The 22,162-nt window shown below is 39.2% G+C and overlaps 1 pseudogene; it reads right to left on the reverse strand.

Moving 5' to 3' along the window:
• Positions 1-3,754: 3,754 nt before the first annotated feature.
• Positions 3,755-20,353, reverse strand: LOC148521808 (keratin, type I cytoskeletal 19-like; annotated as a pseudogene).
• Between the last annotated feature and the right edge of the window lie 1,809 nt (positions 20,354-22,162).

Consider the following 22,162-nt stretch of genomic DNA (forward strand, 5'->3'; position numbering starts at 1 on the left):
GACAACAGAGTAGGTTATTAAGCCACTTAATACACTGATACCTTTTCCCAGAAATGTCTGATTGGGATATTTCCATAAACATCTTTCTTGTGACCTCCAAACATACAAAATGTTTCCACAAAATGATAACAAAAGTACAGGTTGAGTCTCCCATATCCAAAATGCTTGGGGCCAGGGCTATTTTGGATAACGGAATACTCTGTATTTTGGAATATTTGCATATCATAATGAAATATATTTGGGAATGGGACCCAAATCTAAACACAGTATGCATTTATATGTTATATACACCTTATACACACAGCCTGCAGGTCATTTTATACAATATATTCAATACTTTTGTGGTGCAAACAAAGTTTGTGTACATACATAAAATTCATTTATGTTTCATATACACCTTATACACACAGCCTGAAGGTAATTTTATACAATATTTGTAATAATTTGTGCCCTGAACAAAGTTTGTGTACATTAAACCATCAAAAATCAAAGGTTTCATTATCTCAGTCATGCCAAAAAAAATTGGTATTTCGGAATATTCCGTATTTCGGAATATTTGGATATGGGAGACTCAACCTGTATACTAATTGTTAATACACAGAGCAGAGGCACCATTTTGCTGACTCCTAATAATACACTATAATCTCATGAATAGAGATGTTCGAAAATTTAGGACCAGTTTATATTCAAAGTAAACATATATGTAGTATAATAGTTAATAAAACCCAATTGGAGGATCACAATTTCCAATTTCAGTTCATGTTCGCCTTTTGCGTTAATTGCAGTGTTTTAAAATATTATTTAAAAAAAAAAATTAAATAATGCTGTTAATATGAAGCAGCATGAAAAACCCAGTGACCAGGCAAAAAATTGGACAAACTGGCTCAAACATGGTCAAACGGGCAAACATGTTCAATATCTTGGACAGCTTAATGGTTTTTTTATCAATCTATAATTTGACGCATTTGGTTCTACAAGCTGGTTTGAGAAATTATATGTGGCCAGTTCTGGCATCTCTACTGATGAATACTGGTACAGTCAACAAAATGACTGCTTTCACTGTCACTTTCCAATACAGGTACATTTAACTTAAATTATCTTTTGCGTTCATTTGAAATGTCCAATGTAATAGACAGCCAAAAGTCGGTATAACCAATAAGTGCATTATAGGTGACCATATTTATGTGGATCATGCTAATTTGGCTGTTACTTCCACACATACACATATAATGGTAAAGACTTTCCACTTTCTCTATAGTGTTTCTACACTTGAGATACAGCTTATATATAAGGGCTGCAGACAAAATAAACCACTAACTCACTTTAGAAACAGTCACATACAGTACTATGCTAAATAAACTCAGTGGCAGATTATTTTGCTGTAATTGTGAATTTCGTCCACAGTAAAATTATTAGCATAAGAAAACTAATTTATCTTTTTAAAGTATTGGCAACACATTACGTATAGAACATATAGTAAATATTATTACTTGTATTTTTAGTACAGTGTTCCATTAGATATAGGGTTTCCACCGCATGAAGTCTGTTCTCCAGCATTTGTGAGATAGCTGAAGCAGAGGAGCACTTTCAAAATCTGGCAATCAAGCAGCAAAAAGAGGCCCATGGTCTGGCAGTACAGACTACATATCTACAGCTGAGTATATGCAGAGCTAAAGGCAGTCTCATAATGGGGTCTATTTACTAGGCAGTGTTAGGAGACAGAGTGAAAAGTGATAAGAAAGTGATAAGGTGCCAGCCAATCAGCTCCCAACTGTCATTTTTCAAACACAACCTGTGAGATGACAGTTGGGAGCTGATTATCACTTTCTTATCACTTTTCACTCTGTCTGAAATTGGGTCCTGCCTTAAAGAGATAGTACCACACCCAGGGCTATCAGTTAATAAGCACCTGGAAAAAGAAAAAAAGTTTGTCTTACATTTGAAAAACAGGGTGCCCTAGCAAGTGTGACTACAAAATTTAAATAAATGACAGGCTTAATCCACGGCACTCAACCATCTGGGGTGCCCTTGGCATGTGACCACACCATCTACATAAAACATATCATACAAACTCGGCACTCACATGCTTTTCAAACTGCAACTTCTTTGAACATAGGGAATGTTGGTTCCAAAATATTGCAATAATTTGTTAAGCTGACCACCGCTTCACGGTCATTCCCATCTGGCCAGTCCGTACACTGATTCTCAGATAAATGAACTTGATCTGCCACCTTTGGCTCAAGCTGCATACATTTTAAACATGAAAACTGTGCCGTGCCTTAAAGAGACAATACCACACCCACATGCTTTTCAAACTGCAAACCTTTTGAACATAGGGAATGTTGGTTCCAAATTATTGCAATAATTTAAGATGATCGTGAAGCGGTGGTCTGCTTAACAAATTATTGCAATATTTTGGAACCAACATTCCCTATGTTCAAAAGAGTTGCAGTGTGAAAAGCATGTGAGTGCCGAGTTTGTATGATATATATATATATATATATATACACTTATATAAAACAAATGTCCTGACTGACTCATATCAATGCCCAGCCCAAAACCACTGGACCTAGAATTGTGAACTTAGGGGAGTTTATGCCTTTCATGACATAGGCACCTACTAAGCAAGGATTTTTTGAAATTCGACTCCTATGGGGTAGAAGAGGGCTAAAATGTTTCCTCCCTCTGTGCAATGTCCTCTTACTGTCTCATCAATGCTCATTGCAAACCCAAGGACCTAGAAACATGAATTTTAGGGAGTATATTCCTTCCATGACATAGGAACCCACTCAGCAAGGAATTTTCTAAATTCAACCCCTTAAGGGAGTGAAAAGTGGTAAAATGTGCTACCGGACTGTAAGCTCATTGTCTGGGTTGAGTGGTGGCTTCAGAGGTGGGGCTGCAGCGCAGTAAAATATTCAAATAGGGGAGCCACACCAACTGCCAGTGATGTTTTGCAGCATTTGGGGTGGCAGTTGGTGTGACTCTCCTATTGTATATTAAACTGTGCTGGAGCCCCACCTCTGGAGTCGTCACTAAGGACTTAACACATTGGCTAGGTGTTTTCCATTTGGATACTTCACTTTTGGTTTGTATTTGGATTTTTCTTTTACTCGTACATGGCAATTGAATTTTTGAATGTTAAAGGCATTGTCCCCATAACAGGAGATGGAGCCTGCCTGTTTTGGTCCCTCTCCCATCTTATGTATGACACTCAGATAATGCCTAGGGAGATGTGTGAACTAATTGTGAGGCATGTGGTAGAAAAATGGTAGGAGTTCTCCATCATGTAAAACAACATTAAGGCTACGTTGTTTTTTAAGGAAGTTTATATGCACTTACTCTAGTTGAGTATTTTCAACCAGTGTCTTCTATTATGTGTGTTTTTACTTTAATGTAAACTGTACTTATCTGTATTGAAGTTGTTAACACGCCTTTGTAAAAGTGTGTTTCTGTTTTTCTTGCTCTTAATGCCAATAAAAATTGTTTGCAAAAAAAAATCTTAATTTACTTAATCTTGATACTAGCACACTATTTTACCTCAGAGGTATAAAATTAACTAACCATATAAGTTAAGTTAAGATGGGATGAAGGAAATGGAAATATCTAAGTTCTTCCCGAGTAAAACCAGGTACATCAGCTATGATCTATTTGTCTACTGAACAATGTGTATAGACTGGTGTTATGTCCATGTCATTATTAGTATTATATATTGATTGGTCTATGTCTACATCAACACTAAAGTATTGGCATTTTATGCTGCATGCTGTATGCCATTTCCGACCAACAGCTTTTGGCACATGGCAATTTCCGGCTCAAGGTGGGATTTCTGATCCACGAGAAGTTGGTACTCTTCATTATGGCTCTCCAGTGCAGATCGGATCTGCCCCAGCTGGCACTGAACACAGTTTATCGTATTTGCATCTGGACAAGTTTTGAATCATAATAAGCCTGTGTCTCTGCTAAGATGTCCTCCAGTACTGATATCTAAAATACAAATTACATAATTACTAGGATAATTGAAAATATTAAATTACCTTCATAGACATATATGTTTGTCTGGACCAGTATTTTCCACTGTTGAATAAACCTGGGCTTGTGAGCAAGTATTGTACAATTAATTCAATAATCAATTAACTAGTTAAGCCTTAGTTGATTTGTTTAAAAAGTGGAAAAAACAGACCTGAAAATTGTCTTTCAAAAGAAATGGAGCCTGTTTACCTGTTTCTTGTTACTTTAGAACAGGGGTGGGGAACATTTTTTCTGCCGAGGGACATTTTGATAAATATAACATTATTCGGGGGCCTGGTGCAGGCCACGCCCCCTCCATGTGATGTCACACGGGGACGGGACCACAATCGCCAGTGATTACAGCAATGCCTGGAGCATCCTGAGGATGCTCCAGGGAGCTGTAAGGGCAGCGTTGTGACCGTCTGAAGCGTCCTAAGGACGCTCCAGGCGGCACTGCTGCATAGATTCTGGCCACAGGGTTCCATTATAGGCACCCTGCTATCCAGATGAGGCTAGCAGAAAAAAGCTCAGAGGGCCAGACCAAATGATTCCGGGGGCCTTATATGCCCCCTGGGCCTGAGGTTCCCCATTCCTGCTTTAAAAGGAGGGAGAGAGACACTAATGAAACATGAACTAGCTGTAACTGTCTTGTGAGTCGTGACTGTAGTTTAGTATAGGTTTTTGTTTGTGTCTCCTGTGACAATTTAAGCAGACTAGAGAACGTATGGTCTTGATAATGATCAACAGGTCTAAAGAATCTTATTATAATTGATTAACCTAATCCATCAGATAGGAACTGTGCATAATCCAACATTAACCTCTTTTAAGTGCAGACATTGTAATATACAGTAATATGCTGTCAATTGTTTTACAAGCCAGAAAAGAGCCAGTGTATATATATTCAGGTGCTGCCCTATATTAATTTTATTGCATACTGAAAATCCAACATACCATGTTCTGCTCTTTCTGCAACTCAATCTCCATAGTCTGCATAGAGTGCTTTATGTCAATGAAATCAGGGTGAAGGGACTGCAGCTGATCCGAGCCAGAGACAGACCTGCAACTAAGTTCTTTACACTACATGAAAAATAATATCACAATTAAGATACATGTTATTAAGTAGAAAGTAAAAACAGGTCATTTTAATAACAAAAATTCCAAATGAATACTCCAGTTAGCTCCTTTTTATTCCTTGACTTTACATTAGTGTTAGCGAATAGTTAGAAACTATTATAAGACCATTAAACCCTAGTGTTTAGTTACCTGCTTTATGAACAGACGCTCAATGTCTGTTATTCACGATTCAATTTTCATATTGCTCTCGAATCTCAGACAATGTTTTGCTTAGATCTGTATATAGGGCTGCTTCCACCTCACCACTTACTCTGGGACCCAGCTAAGCAGTTAAGGAGTTTATCTCCTACAAAATTAGATAACACATGAATTACACAGTTTTCTGTAAGTTCATATAAAGTATTAATTATACTGGACCAATTTATTTTATTATATTAAAAAGAAATTGTTATTTAAATTTATCATCATAGTTTTAGTAGAATTCTTTATACAGTACATCACCTGTTCACTATCCCTCCTCAGCTTCAAGAGTTCTAGCTGAAGGTTTTCCATCTCAGTTTCCAGGTTACTGGTCTCATGATTAAACTTTCTCCAGATTCTGCGTAGACCATTGACATCAGCTTCAATACTGCTCCTCAGGCTCAGCTCCATCTCATACCTTAAACACATATGTATGTATGTGAACAAGACATGAATAAAAGAGAGAGTTGCAATATATGAGTTCTGTGTGTCATTGCATAAGCAGCTGTAAAAATCCTTATTTGCCATGATCATTAATAGCATACCTGGCACAGTCGCATGGGATGTCACCGCTGCTATCTGCGCTGTCACTGACATGTGCCATCTGCATCTGTCTCCCGGCTGTAAAATAGGAAATCCGTTCTGTACATATGCAGGACAAATTTCCGCCTGCTGCTCCAGCCCCACGGGAGTGATGTAGTGGTCTGTGATAATAATAATAATTATTATTATTTTATTTATATAGCGCTTTTCTCCTAAAGGACTCAAAGTGCTTTACATTTACAGTACAAAATACAAAATAAGCTTAAACAAGGGACATTAGTGAAATGCTTGGGTGAATAGGTGAGTCTTGAGTCTATTTTTGAAGGATTCTAGAGTGGAGGCCTCTCGAACTGCGGGGAAGTGAGTTCCAAAAGGTTGGAGCCACAAAACTCAACCCCCAGACGAATTCCGTGAGATTCTAGCTACTGTTAATAGTCCTTCGTCAACGGATCGCAGTAATCGAGTGGGACAGTAAGGAATCAGAATCTGCTTCAGGTACCCTGAGCCATGGTCATGAAGGGCTTTGTAAGCTATTAATCCAATCTTGAAAGCAATTCGCCATCTGACAGGCAGCCAGTGAAGGGAGTAGTGAATGGGTGTTATGTGGCTGGAACGAGGATGGTTGGTTAATAGCCTGGCAGCTGCGTTTTGTACCATCTGCAAGCGGTGTAATTCTTTTGCTTGGAGACCGAGGTAGAGGGCCTTGCAGTATTCTAGGCGTGATGATATAAATGCATGCATGACTTTAGGCAGATCTTCTGAGGGAATTAAGTGCTTGATTCTGGCTATGTTCCTCAGATGAAAGAATGAGGTTGTGGCAGATACCTAAGTGTCAAGCCACTATCCAGGACAACACCAAGATTCCGCACATGTTTAGTGTTTTGTAATTCTGAACCCCCAAGCGTAAGTCCTGTTGGTTGGCTATGCTGTAGCCCTGTCCTGTGACCTATCATAAGAACCTCTGTTTTATCAGGGTTCAGTCGCAGCCAACTGGCAATCATCCACTCCTGAAGCTCAGCTAGGTAGCCATTTAGGGTTGTTATTGGGTCCTTTGTATCTGCAGCAAAGGACAGGTACAGTTGTGTATCATCTGCATAGCAGTGGTAGACCAGGCCATGACGTCTGATTATTTCACCCAATGGTCGCATGTATACTGCAAAAAGCTGGTAGATAGTATAGAAACCTGTGGCACACCATGGAAGTGACACTGGTGATGAAGAGTTTACTCCAGAAGAAACTCTCTGTGACCTGCCAGTGAGAATTTATTTGAACCATCTAAGGACTGTGCCATCCAGTCCACAGAAATTTTTCAGGCACTCAATTAGAATCCCATGGTCCACAGTATCAAATGCTGCTGAGAGATCCAGAAGGATTAAAATTTAACAATCACCTCTGTCTCTTGCCATCAGAAGATCATTAAGCACACATATCAGGGCTGTTTCAGTGCTATGTCTTCTCCTGAATCCTGACTGGAATGGATCATAAATATCATGGGTAGACAGGTGGGTTTCCAGTTGCATTGCCACCACTTTCTCAATGACCTATTTTTGCAATTACAGGGCCAATAATGTCTATACACCCTATGAGAAGCTTGGTTGAGGCAGGGTCCAGATTACAGGTGGTGGGTCGCAACATTCTGATAATTTTAGCAATGTCTTTTACATCCATTATGTCAAAGCTGTTCCAGGGAGACAGGTGGCTTACCTTGGCAGGCTTGGAAGTTTGGCACTCCTTTAATGGCACTGTGGGGATTCCAGCCCGGATGGAGGATACTTTATCTGCAAAGAATTTGCAAACTCATTGCATCTTGACTGGGAGAGGGTTTCAACATGCTGCAGGCATGCTGGTTTGCAAAAGCATCTCCACTGTACGGAAAAGCTGAGTCGGCCTATTGTTTGCTGCCTTGATCTCATTTGAAAGGAACTCTGTTTTCTAGAGACATCTAATCCAATCTGGAAGACAAGATCAAGAGTGTGACCACTTATATGAGTAGCCGAAGGAATGACTTGTGCGAGGCCCAGAGCATTCATTGTGCACAGGAGATCTTGGCCAAGGTGTGAGAGCTCATCATCAACCCATGCATTGAAATCCCCAAGGATCAGCCATCTTTGATGCTCCAGAACTAGTCCAGCAACAATATCTGCAAATTCTTGTAGAAATATCTTTCCATCTCCAGGGGGGCGGTAAATGAGAAGTACTCTGAATCCTAATTCTGTAGAACTCCGAGCAGCGATGCACTCAAATTTGTGAATCATTTCCATTGGGTGGACCCTAAGTTTAAGTGCTTTTCTAAAGCAGATAGCCACTCCCCCTCCCCTGCAGTTAAGTCTTGGGTTGTGAATGACAGAATAATTTGTTGGAACTGCAGCTTCCAAGATAGGTGCTGCATTTTCATCTAGCCAGGTCTCTGTAATACAGGCAAGATCTGCAGATTTAATAAGGTCAGGAATTGTGGCAGTCTTGTTTCTTATAGATCTGGCATTACAAAGGACAGAACTGATTGGGCATACCGGAGTGCCTGTAGTTTTCTTTATATTGATTGTGGGAGCTCTGGGGATGTCAGTCACAGAGCGGGAGTTTAATGATCTGTTCTTCCAAGCATAGGGCCGTTTGATAGGTACCACTTTTATTTGTCTTCTATATGAAACTGGTGAACCTGAAGGCAAGGAACTTACGATCACCAACATCACTTCCAAAATTGCAACCCCAGAATGAAAGGTGAACAGCACAATTATCTTTGTAATTTCTCTTTCACTGCCATATATGTCAAACTGTGAAGTAATGGAAAGCTGTAAGGGGTAAGGGGTTAAACTTAAAACTACAATATACACCTTATTTTTTGGGCCCTATGACTTTGCTGTAAGTCAGTTACATTTTTGGGTAAATATTTGGACTTGTTTTCATTATAGTAAATATGGGATGTAAAATGAACTTACATTTACCAAGAAATAAAAAAAAATTATTGAAATAGTTTTAAAAATTACTAAACTTTTCAGTATTTTCTGAAAAAAAAAATCAATATTTAAATTAATGAAGTGGGTGACCCTAAAGAGGGAGTAGGATGGACTTTAATGTTATCTTTTCACATTTCTACCTTACACATTTCCAGAGTATCCACAAACCCACACATGTAGGCGCAATCCTCTTATAAGGGTGTTACCATAGAGCAGAAGTGGGTATACAGTGTTAGTGTACAATCAGTGTACTACTATAAATCACATTACTTAACTGTCTATTTTAGTTACTGCAGGCACATATAACAGCCTAGGGGTGATCGTAACAATACCACCACCCAGTCCCCATGAGAGCCAAGGGGGAGGGGGGGTGGGTACTAATTACCCAGGCCACAGATTGATGGAGGGAACCCGGGTCCACTGCCGCCTCCTCTCCCTCCCTCCCTTCCTTTTACCAGTCAGCAGCCTGTGTCTTTGCAGCCCAGAACACAGTGATTCTCAGAGATTCTCAATCCGCTACCACGGATTTATGGCAGATCTCCTTTGCAATACATAACATATATACAGTATATATATATATATATAAATATATATATATATATATATAAGGAAGGTCAGCACTCTCTTTAAGCGGCCAAATAGTACTGCCTGGGGTGACCATTCAATGGTGCTTGAAAGGTACCAAAACATTATATATATATATATATATATATATATATATATAAATATATATATATATATATGTATATATATATATATATATATATATTCTTTTTTTTTTTTTAATTGTGTGGTATATTGTGACAAATCCCACCAACATGATTGGGCACACTAGATCACATGACCGTACATTATTTCCAAATGTCCGCACACCTCATGCCTGATTTACTTTCACACAAAGACACAGCTGTATTGCTCCACAAGTGTAAACAATAACATCTCTCACAGAGACACTGCCCTTCACTGCACATTTTTACAGAAAAACTTAAAAATGACTGCATAACTCAAAGGACATGACATCATTCTTACCAAATAGGAATGGTACAATGGTGATCTATACAAATAACATGAACATTCATGACTACCATCAACTTAAGAGTTGTTCATTTTGGAAAGAAAACATGTGTTGTACAGTGAATTGTACTGGCAGGAAGTGCTTGATGCTTCCACAAGGTCAAGGCTGGCATGTCTACTCACTGTTAATTGTGCTGGATCCTGAAATGGCTGCTCAGGTAAGTCCTGTTCAAGTGTTTAAGCAGCCAATTATTCTAAATGTTCAATTGTTTTATTCATTCACTCTGTTATCCAGTTAAATGTTTATTCAATAAAAAAACAATATTTAATAATTCAAATGAAATAGCCTTTTCTAAACAATTTTTTTCTCATATTCTGTATTTGTTTCACCCTACATCATCTCCTCATAGAACTATTTTGTCACAATAGGGGCCATTTTATAAGATAGATATACCACTCTTGGGTGTGCGGTTGCACTTTGATATACGCACGCCTTGGGTGTTTGAACGCACAAGCCCTTTGGGTTAAATCTTTTCCTTTTTGTATTAAAAAAATACTACTTTTAAAAGAAATTTCTTCCCTGCTTTAAAATATAAATATTTAGAAATCTCATAATACTTACGTTTGTTGTAAGTAAATACCTTGTTTTTCATAATGAGTGATGGGTTATCCTAACATATAGAAAATTAGGCATCTTGGATGATGATATGGAAGTTACATCCTTTCTAATTGTTCACATTCAAAAATTAAACCCCACCCATTTGGATTTTATTGTAAACAAGTCACATTGAAGAAGAGTTAAAAACACTTTGTGTTTTCAGTTTTAGTAAACTGAGATTATTGTAACAAATATGGATATGGAATCTGCATATTTTTATATTTTCTATTTAATACTCAAATTTTTCATTTGCATCACACACACGTTTTCATTACTTAAGTTGCATTGACTTACTTGTTATTATAGTCATCAAAAGCCAGCCTGCCATTTTTAATTTGCAGAACAATACCTACTCTCTCTGTTGTAGCCACAGAAATCTGTAAAACACACATGATACAAAATTATAGGCGTATTTTTATTCTACCATTGGACGGGAAGCTGCCTGTTGTGCCAGGTATTGCCAGGTTTTTTGTTTTTACTCTTACTTCCTCCACCTTCCCATTTCTCTCCCTACCTTCCTACTGTATTTCTCTGCTTCACCCCTTTCCTGTATGTGTAAAATTAGTATTTTAATTTAGTGTTTTGCTATGATGTTTTCAGAGGTTCTGCACTAATTACTCTCAGTATTGCAATGTTCTGCAAGAATGCGAATTGCATTTTTTATACATAATTAATAAGATGTCTTAGCAAACTTCTAGAATTCACAAAGATACAAAACAATTACAGACAATTTGCTGTTTAAACAGCCTAAAAAAAAATGATCTAAATGTACTGTATTAACAGCAGAGCCGTAACTAGACTTTTTGGTGCCCTGTGCCAGAAAGAGCATTGGTGCCCCCTCATTTTTTCAAAGGGACATGATGCACCCAAAAAATAGCCATGGCCTCATGGGGAAGGTCCAGGGAAGAGATAGGAGAGGCCAGAAATTTGACAGGCCCAAACAGTGCCCCCTGACCTGTGGTGCCCTGTGCAATGGCACCGGCTGCACTACTCTAGCTACGGCCCTGAGTAACAGTTTGTATTATTTGATATATGCAAAAATATTATTTCAAGATATACAGTACTGTTTATAATTTTGTGCTATACCTGGTTCTGGAAATCTTGAATTTTCCTGGAGTATAGACTTTGGTCAGTGGGCATGCTTAGAGTGTTACTTTTATACCACTTACTGATCTTCTTCTCCAGCTGGGCATTCTCATATTCCAGGAAACGTATCTCCTCCATATAAGATGATAGCCTTTTATTCAGACTTTGCATAGTCTCTCTTTCATTTATATTGACTCGATGATTATTCAACCAACCACCATCCACTTTATGGGTTCTTATGTTATAACTTTGAATAGTGTGTTCATGGTTCAAGGCAACATTTGAACAGCTCAGATTTTGATGAACATGCAGAGGTTTGCGGTGGCCACCATGCTGAAAAGTATGTAAAGTTCCATGATGAACAAAATGGGGTCTTCCATGATGGGACATATGAGGTCCTCTTTGAAAAGAAGAATGTGACTGTCCATTTATTTTGTAGAATCCTCCATGACAGGATTGATGAGAGCCTCTATGATATACGTGAGTGCACATTTTTGGAAAATGAAAACCCACATGCAAAATATTTCTGTCAGATCCAACCCAAAAATAGTTATATTTCATTCTGTACGCCATCAGCAAATGTGTGTATGTAGCCAGTCAAGTACAGTATAATTTGAAATACAAATGCTTTGTGTCTGTAGTATAACATGTTCATCAAGCATCATAGAAGTTGAGTAATGATTATGGCTTTATATGAAAGGTCACAGTCAAGGTCTCAGACTGTCACCACAAGTTTTACATTGTTACTCACCAGGCTGTTGGGGAGCCTGGGATTATCACATCAGTCTTCTTCAATATTAATATTATATATTATTTTAAATAAACGTTCATAGAATATTTGAACTAGGGAGGAAATTGTCCCATTTAAACATAAGGTTTGACGCTCATAAAACAGCATAGTGAGACACTTATGAAAATGAACTAACAATACAAATGAGTCAATCAATGTCTTTTTATTATGCTTTTGTCACATAGGTAATATGAATCAAATATATAGTACTATAAAACAGTTTGCTTTTAATACACACTAAGTTAACGAAATCTTGAATGACGTTACTGTCTACACATGTGTCAGGAAGGCATAACATTATAGTCTAAGTCTAACTACTAGAATGTACCTCATGAAGGTAGACAGGAAGGTAATTCCATTCTGACCTGGAGTCTACATTTTATTTTTATGGATTATTTTGGTCAAAATATAAGCAAACCTCCAACTATACCATCCTATGAAAATAAAGCTTATGTTCCCATTATATTGCAATGGTGGAAACCATATATTTTTGAACTGAGCCAATATTAATGAGAATGCAGCCTATCAATTTACTAAGACCAAGTGACATCATTAAGACAAATTTGCCTATCCCTATTGTCACTTGCACTGTGGTGATACGATCCTGTTACATAACAGTGGGCAGTAGTAGTTGTATGTTAATTGTAGCCATCTTAATTAACAATGCAGGAACCAATTACAGCAAACATTTGTGGCAATACAAGTGCCACAATACATGCCTCCATTATTAATTGGCCCTCACTAACATAACACTATTTTTACCTCTGTAATTTCATTTAGAAACAATATTGGTCCTTTAATATTTATGCAATATAATATTGTCTGTGCAATTAAAATGTTATTATGTATTAATGTGTCCCCAATAATACATTAATGCAATAATTATGCCCCCATAAATATATGTATGAATTGTTTAGGACTCTTAATTAAATGTTAATTAGTGAAAACTGAATATATATGTTTAATGTGCCTCAATTTTACATTTTGGCCAAATAGATATCTTAGACAGCAGTTTAACCAATGTTGCCGACCAGATCACATGATTTACAAACTGCATCTAAAAAAAGCCAAAATAATGTGGTTTGGTGAAATTGCACTTTATTAAATCTTCCCCATAGTTTTTCATTAACAAGCACACAGAAGTAGCTTGCAATTAATATATTATCATTATCAGATTTTGGACTTAATGTGTTATGTTACTGTTATTTTAATATACACTACAATGAGTATTTGATTATAAATATGTTGCAGATATATCATGAGATTTTGAGTCCTGGTCATCATTTATTTGCATTTTTATAAACAGTGCCAGCTCTATGGATTTGGCACTGTCACAAATGCTAGTAGTTTTTATAGATCCTCTTTATAGCCATTATTTTGGTTCCTACAATATCACTAGATTAAATATTTTCATAAACAACTTACTTAGCCACTTTGCATTGGATTTAGTTATGTTGTACACACTGCTGTATCTAGTGATATTGTACATACACCTGCAGCTATAATGATTTTGATATAAATCATGTTTTCAGCATGGTACAGAATATATGTATGTTTTGAGAAGACATTTTCAGCCATATGCATACATTCAAATAGGATTTTCTGTGCACATATAACTATATTTATTAACATTAAAAGTGTTCCGACAAGGCTACATTTAGGAAAAATACAGATGCAGCCATACCCAGAATATGTTAAAAAGAAAATATATAACTGTACTTATGTTAGTGTTTGGTGATTGTAATTGACAAAGGGATGTCCTATATGCTTTTAAATTACTTGCTTGATTTCATTTGACTAAAATAGTAAAAAAAAAATAATGTAAAAAAAAAAAAATAATAATAATAATAAAATAATTAGGAGCCTACTGTATGGATTACAATATTTATATCTGTTATGAGGAAGAATGGATGATTATGTGCAAATTTATATATTATGGATATTTGTTTTAGGATTATTGTGATTTTATAGAAGGTTTCTATTGGAGTAGTTGTTCATATGTATCATTAGAGCGACAATTGTGCTTTGTCCTGTGATGCCCATTTTCCATTGTAAATGGTGCTCATGAAAAAAATAGTTTTGCTCCTATCATTAATAAAATATATTGTACCCCTTAACTATCAAATATTATTGAAGCATAATTTTAAATAAAATAATAATGCCCCCATAAAATAAATAATATTGTCTTCCTAACAGAAGCATACAATCATTTATCCCCCATAATATAGTTATAAAATAATTTTACCCCTAAAGATAAATTGTAAACTGATTTACCTCCTTAATAATTAAACTATTTTACAATTTAATTAAGGATTAATCATTGTCAGCATAAATCACCAGTTTATTGTGACTGTTTATTATGTTATGAATGACTAGATTTCTTAAACTACATGCAGTTCGAGCTCTCTCTTCACTCACAAACTTTTTTATGGCAGTTTTCCAGCTTTTTGGCTTAAACCTTCAGGGTTTGTGAAACCGCTACTCCTTCCTGGTGATTTGAGTTTTAACCCTCCAAAACACTGGAAAATAAATTCACCTGAGAAACCACCTTTTAATATTTTTTCCTATGAGGTAAATGTAATAGCCTGCGAGTTACAACAGGCACCCGTGAGTTATCTGTTGTTTAGCCAATAGATTTTAAATAGAAAATAAGCTAAGGTGCTAATATAAGTATCTCCTGGCACACTATTAACCATAAATAGTGGAGGGTTAAGCTGGGTACACACTATACAATGTATCATATGGGTGATCGGCCTGATATACTGTATAGTGTGTATGAATGATCGTCTCAGCGTTTCACCGATAATACAGTTAGAAAACATCAACAAACGCATTCCTTCAATTATCTGATCTGCCTGTCAAGAAGGAAAATCTAGGCCTTAAATTCCCGATATCGTTCAGTATGTGTGCATTTTCAATAATCTGCTCAAATTTCCTATGTTCTCCTGTCACTTTATCATCATACTTGTGGGTGGACATATGCAAAATCAATGTGGTCTGGTGAAATATCGCTAGCTTCTATGGAAAAATTGCATAATGTGTAGCATAAAATGCATAATGTGTAGCACAGATTATCTTTTCAAGCAAACCTACATGATTTCTCTAATATCCACTCAATTGTTTAAACCCTAATGCCTATTTGCTCTATGTAATTCACTTTGTTGCTGATTTGCAAAAATGTTCCCTTCTCCTATTACAGGCTATGTTTGTGACATCTATGTCAAAAACAAAATCAACACCATTCTAGAGAATATATAACCATGCCAACACCTTCTCTTATACTCCACAGTACACCCTCAGCTATTTCTCCTTCATAGCCAAGGATGAAACCTCTAAACCAGGCCTGGCCAACATGTGGCTCCTCAGCTGGTGTGAAGTCCCAGCATGCTTTGCCAGCTTATAGTTTCACAATAGCTGGATGTCCGGATGCGGCTGGGATCTGCCGCTACTCACCGCGGCACCGGCTTCCCCTGATAATTTCAGATGGTCAGACTCCAGGAACATTGGTGGGTGGCATGCTGAGTATTCTTCCCGGGGTCTGCTAGACTTCTATGTGATGCTCTACTGCAGAGTTTCCCATGGCTGCGATCATGGGCGCAGCCATGTTGTCTGTATCACCTAACCGAACCTTCCTCCAATGGTAGTCCAGTGGTCACTTAGCTGATTCCTTTCTCCAATGACCAGCTACCTAAGGGTATAAGAGTTGGACTCCAGGAACAGGAAGTTGCCTGAACAACTTCACTACTCCAGTGACTGTTTGCTGTAGCATCGTTCCAGACTTCACACTGTGGGCTTGATTCAGAGCCGGACGCTCTGACAGAGCGCTAGCTCTGAATCAGGGCCGGCCTTCTTGTTTTTTAGAGCGGCCACCTGGCCACTCGCATAGCTGTGGGTGACCACCCACAGCTATAGCGAGCGGCCAGGAAGATGGTTGCAATGGTCAAGACCATCGCGACCATCGGGCTTGCGACGAGACCCTTGTGGTAGGGTCTCATTACCGCAAGCCCCAGAGAGCTTTCGGCTCCAACAGAGCCGAAAGCTCTCCCACTGACATCACTTGTGATGTCAGTGGGGCCGGCCCCAGATGGTAGGCGTTCCCATGGGAACGCCTCCATCTGGGCAGCCATGCCCACGGCCCGCCCACCAAAGGTGGCCTGCTGTCACTCAACATCGACAGCATGGCCCCTTTGGTACGAGACCCAGAGCGACGGAGTGCCCGTCACTATCCGGGTCTCGCGCATGCACACGACGGAGCCGGCTCTGTCGTGCACATGTGCACTGGCCTACCATCGACCGCTTGCCCGGTTGCAACCAGGTCTGAATCAGCACAGTGCTTGCAACCGGGTCTGAATCAGGCCCTGTGTTCTCTCTCTGTGACTCACACCAGTGTGGATCTCCAGTGTTATCCACCAGAGCTATCCTGCATCTGGATTTCCAGTGTTACCTCCCAGAGCTATCCTGCTTCTGAATCTCCAGCATTACCTCCCAGAGCATTCTTGCATCTGGATCTACAAGTATTACCTTCCAGTGCTATCCTGTGTCTGGATCTCCAAGTATTACCTTCCAGAGCTATCCTGTGTCTGGATCTCCAGTGTTACTTCTCAGAGCTACCCTGCGTCTGAATCCCCAGCGTTATACACCAGTGCTAACCTGTGTCTGGACCTCCAAAATTGTACTCATATGAATATTATCTTCCAGAGTTATTCTTCGGTTTCTTTCTCCTGTGTTCATCACCAGAACTATTCTTTAGCAACATTCTCCATTATTATCTCCAGTGATTTTCCACCAGTGCCAGTCTCATTACCATCTCCAGTGTTACTTCTCAGAGCTACCCTGCGTCTGAATCCCCAGCGTTATACACCAGTGCTAACCTGTGTCTGGACCTCCAAAATTGTACTCATATGAATATTATCTTCCAGAGTTATTCTTCGGTTTCTTTCTCCTGTGTTCATCACCAGAACTATTCTTTAGCAACATTCTCCATTATTATCTCCAGTGATTTTCCACCAGTGCCAGTCTCATTACCTTATACCTGTCACTCAGTCTCCTCACTAATTCCCAGACACCTGACCAGAGGGTCATCACCTGCTCACTGGTTGCAGCAAAACCGACATCCCAATTGGAGGGGTCACTGTAGAAGACCACCAGTGGGTTAGACTCTGTGCCTCTGGTCAGGTCTCACCAACACCTGGATTTAGCTTATGGGGAAGATGTACATCCAAATGCCCCGCTTACTGCTTCCTATTCACCCTAGTACACTGGCTCTCACTCTCCTGACTGAGGATCCCCAGGTTGGCCAGGCCTGCTCTAAACTTATCTCACCATCTCCACCTATAGCCTTTCCCTGACCCTATTCCCTCTCAATTTCTCCCCTCCCCCACTGCATGCACACCTGTTAATTATGTCAGTCCCCACTGGCACATTACCAATTATTTATTTAAAATCCTGACAGAAAATCAGTCTATGTCTGACAGAGCTTGCTGGGACCAACAGTGCCACGTATAAAAAACATTTAGTTTTAAACTTTATGACCGCAACATGAACTGCACAAGGGTGTTGGGCGGAGCTCCTTGGGGCTGTTGTTTTTTTCCACAAGAATACTTTTATTATGAGCCAAAATTCCAATAAGGAATTCAGCTTAGTCCTTGACAGGGATGTGATCACTGGTACTTAGATTACTTTTTGGGGGAGCAAGCTATTTATTTTTCTGTTTATTTAGCAGCAGTTTTTTCTTTCTTTGCAATTATTTAGTAAAACTCCAGTCATCATCATTTCAGTTGATGAAGATGATAATTATCAGCTCTGGAATGCTGCCGCTATCATCACGTTTTAAACGTATGTTAATTCTAATGCATTTATCAAACTATGTTGAGCTACACATATCTAAAACTGCAGTATGTGCATCTCAGCACAAACATAACTGCGTCACTTTTGAGGTACACGTTTTACGTATACATTTTGGATGAAAATGCATCCAATAGTTCATGAGGCCTTATGCTGATTGCCAATGTTTTAGGAACTTGTGATGTCAGTGGGCACCATTAATAGAATGGATTCTTAAGCATATTGGTTGAGTAAACCGTAGCCCAAAAAATAGCTACCTCCAGGGTGCAATCGATCCTAGGCACTACCAAGTTTTGGGGAGTCCCAATGGAATCCACAGACACTAGGTCATCCTGTGAATCCCACCCACTTCCTAGTGAAATTGCAGTATGGGTGGGTCAGCATTATGTAGAAGAGGGCAGATGATATAACTCTCAGAGAATCCTGTTATCTTGGCCACGTTCCCTCTTCATGAACATGCTATTCCTAGCATTGGGCCACAGGGGCTAAGGACCAAAGAGTCCCATGCATGGCTCACAGTGAACAGCTGCATTTCCTGGAGTGGAAAAATAAAAAGTTGGCAAGTATGACTTGAATTGATAGACATTTACTACTGAAAGGCAAAGGGTCTTCAGTGATGTCATGTAGCTTCTTTTGTGCAGATACACCCATTTCTAAGGGCAGGTCACACAGATTTGAAGTGTGTGTATTGGCGGGTCACACACAATGAAGGATGAAGTTGGTTGGTCAGGACATTAATTGATAAACAGTGATTAGGTGCATACCAATCCCTGTGTCCACTTGCAAAATGCTAGATTTTGTTTCATAGGATGAAAATGTTTAAACAGGATAAAAGGGGTGGGGAAGGCATATTTATTCAATCCCTTCAACATTTGGTCTCAACCCCATACTTGCAATGGGATGGTTTTGTGGCTCCATTTGTGGAGAAAAGTATATATCAGTGTACACTTTATTTATATAAAGTAAAAAAAACATAAACACAAAAATGAGACCTGTAATAAAGACATTATGTATCCTCATTCTCATGATTAATTTAGGATTTGATGGTGGGTAAACTACACATTATTTTGGGATTAAAACATAAAGGTTTAAAATGAATTAAAGGCATGATAGTTGGTAGGACTTCGGGTTTAATTTTTAATGTTTCCTAAATGCACAACTTCTGAATTAGACTAGTCCACAAATGTAGGGGCAGATCTTCTTATGGTTTTGATTCCAAAGGCTGTGAAGTGGACCTCGAAAAGCGCTGGGCATTTTCCTGTTCTAGAGACCACCGACCTTATCCAAGTAGGATGATAAGCGTTCATTCAGTATCTGCATAGTTTCCTTCTCATTGATACTGAGCAGGCCATCATTCTTCCATCCGCTGTGGCCTCCAGAGCTGCTAAAGTGTGTAGCATGACTATGGCCACCATGATGATTGACAGAAGGGTGTTTGGAAAATGAGACTACTTTACAGCTTGATCCACTATGACCAAAGAAAGCTTTGTGGTGGCCTTGATGATGGGACTTATCGGAAACTCCATAATGGGTGCCTCCATGATTTGACAAATGGGAACCTTCATGAGAGTCTCCATGATGCTTCATATGGGAACTTCCAAGATGGTATACTTGAGATGATCCAAGATGAGATTTATGAATGCCACCATGATGGGAAAGGCGAGCTTTCCTATGGTGACTGAAATTAGATCCTCCTCCATGGTGTGAAAAATGGTGGCCACCATGATGAGAAATGTGAGAGCCTCCATGATGCATCAGGTGGGAACTTCCAACATTGGATATATGAGATGAGCCAATATGAGATTTATAGAAGTCACCATGGTGAGAAAGATGTGATTTCCCCTGGTGGATCAAATTAGAACCTCCTCCATGATGTGACAAATGGGGGCTTCCTGGATGCAAAATATGAGAACCTCTATGATACATAGTGTGGGAACTACCAAGATGCACCATATGGGATCCTTTTCCATAATCTGAAAGATGGGACCCTCCATGATGTGACAATTTTAACCCTCCATGATAGGATCTTCCATGATCCTCCAGAAACCTCCCGTGGAGCAGAAGGGCATGACGAGCTGTGTGGCAGTCTCCTTTGAAGGATCCGATTAAAGAATAATTGTGCTTGGAGCTATGTCTCATGGTGAGGATGGAGAGCAATAAAATTGTAAACACAACTTACAGAATTTTAGTCTGCTCATGAAGTGCTGTGTTGCTCGTTAAGGCTTGTTATTTATAGACAGAGGTAGGGGCGTTAAAGAAATCTGGACAACCTTTATGTGATTTTGTTAGCATCTTGTATGGGTTCAGCTTTTAAACAATAATAATCTGTATGCTGAACATCTGCAGAGGGTGTTTTTATAGTGTATATGCAATAGTGCTGCAGTAAGGCAGTGATGCTGCACATCAAACATTTCCACATCCTAACAATTACATAAAATATAAGTTTATTTCAAGATGAAAGTATTAAACTACGACTAATGGCAATACCTTAGTGATATACAGTCAGGTGCATAAATATTGGGACATTGACAGAATTTTAATATTTTGGCCTCTATTCACCACCACAATGGCTTTGAAATGAAACAAACAAGATGTGCTTTAACTGCAGACTTTCAGATTTAATTTGAGGGTAATTACATCCAAATCAGGTGAATGGTGTAGGAATTACAACGGTTTCTATATGTGCCTCCCACTTTTTAAGGGGCCAAAAGTAATGGGACTATCAACTCAAAAGCTATTTCATGGACAGGTGTGGGCTATTCCCTTATTATTTCATTATCAATTAAGCAGGTAAAAGGTCTGGAGTTGATTCTAGGTGTGACATTTGCATTTGGAATCAGTTGCTGTCGACTCTCAACATGAGATCCAAAGAGCTGTCACTATCAGTGAAGCAAGCCATCATTAGGCTGAAAAATCAAAACAAACCCATCAGAGAGATAGCAAAAACATTAGGGACCTCATTCAGAGTCGGTCGAAGCGGCCGCACGGTCGTACGCCACTGATATTCGCTATACTGCGCATGCGTAAAGTTCGCAATGCGCGTGCGCAAACTAGCCGCTATGATCAGAAATTTCTCTCTCCTTGAGCACAGCCAGGTCAGTAGTTTGAGTGACAGATTGAGGCGTTTGTGGGTTGTAACAGGGGAAGGTGCTTGAAAACGGGGGAGTGTAGATACGGACGCAGGCATGCCTAATTATGCCAACGGCGTTTTATGGGAGTGCATACGGTTTATGGGAGTGCATAATTAGCAAAGTAGCATCATGGCACATGTGACATGGGAGGTTTTTACACTGACATGATCGTAGAGCTTAAGAGAGGGTATGGTCAACCTTAAGCTCTACGACCAGTTCCGATGGTTCTCGATGGTCACGATTAATCCTTATATGGCCGGAGATTACGTGTAATGCGTACGAGAAGGGGGCGTATTTTTTGTATTCCGGCCGCTTCCTCCCCTTGGTCGGCCAGCAGCCGATCTGAACTTAGGGACGCAACTTGCAAGGGAATCATTTACATATCTGGCCCCTTTTCGCGTACGACCATGCGGCCGCTTCGACCGACTCTGAATGAGGTCCTAGGTGTGGCCAAATCAACTGTTTGTAACATTCTTAAAAAGAAAGAATGCACCGGAGAGCTCAGCAACACCAAAAGACCCAGAAGACCACTGAAAACAACTGTGGTGGATGACAGAAGAATTATTTCCCTGGTCAAGAAAAACCTCTTCACTACAGTTGGCCAAATCAAGAACACTCTCCAGGAGGTAGGTGTATATGTGTCAAAGTCAACAATCAAGAGAAGACTTCACAAGAGTGAATACAGAGGGTTCACCACAAGATGTCAACCATTGGTGAGCCTCAAAGACAGGAAGACCAGATTAGAGTTTGCCAAACAACATCTAAAAAAGCCATTACAGTTCTGGAACAACATCCTATGGACAGATGAGACAAAGAT

Source organism: Taudactylus pleione, unplaced genomic scaffold (assembly GCF_031769625.1).
Source record: "Taudactylus pleione unplaced genomic scaffold, aTauple2 ptg000155l, whole genome shotgun sequence".
NCBI lineage: Eukaryota > Metazoa > Chordata > Amphibia > Anura > Myobatrachidae > Taudactylus > Taudactylus pleione.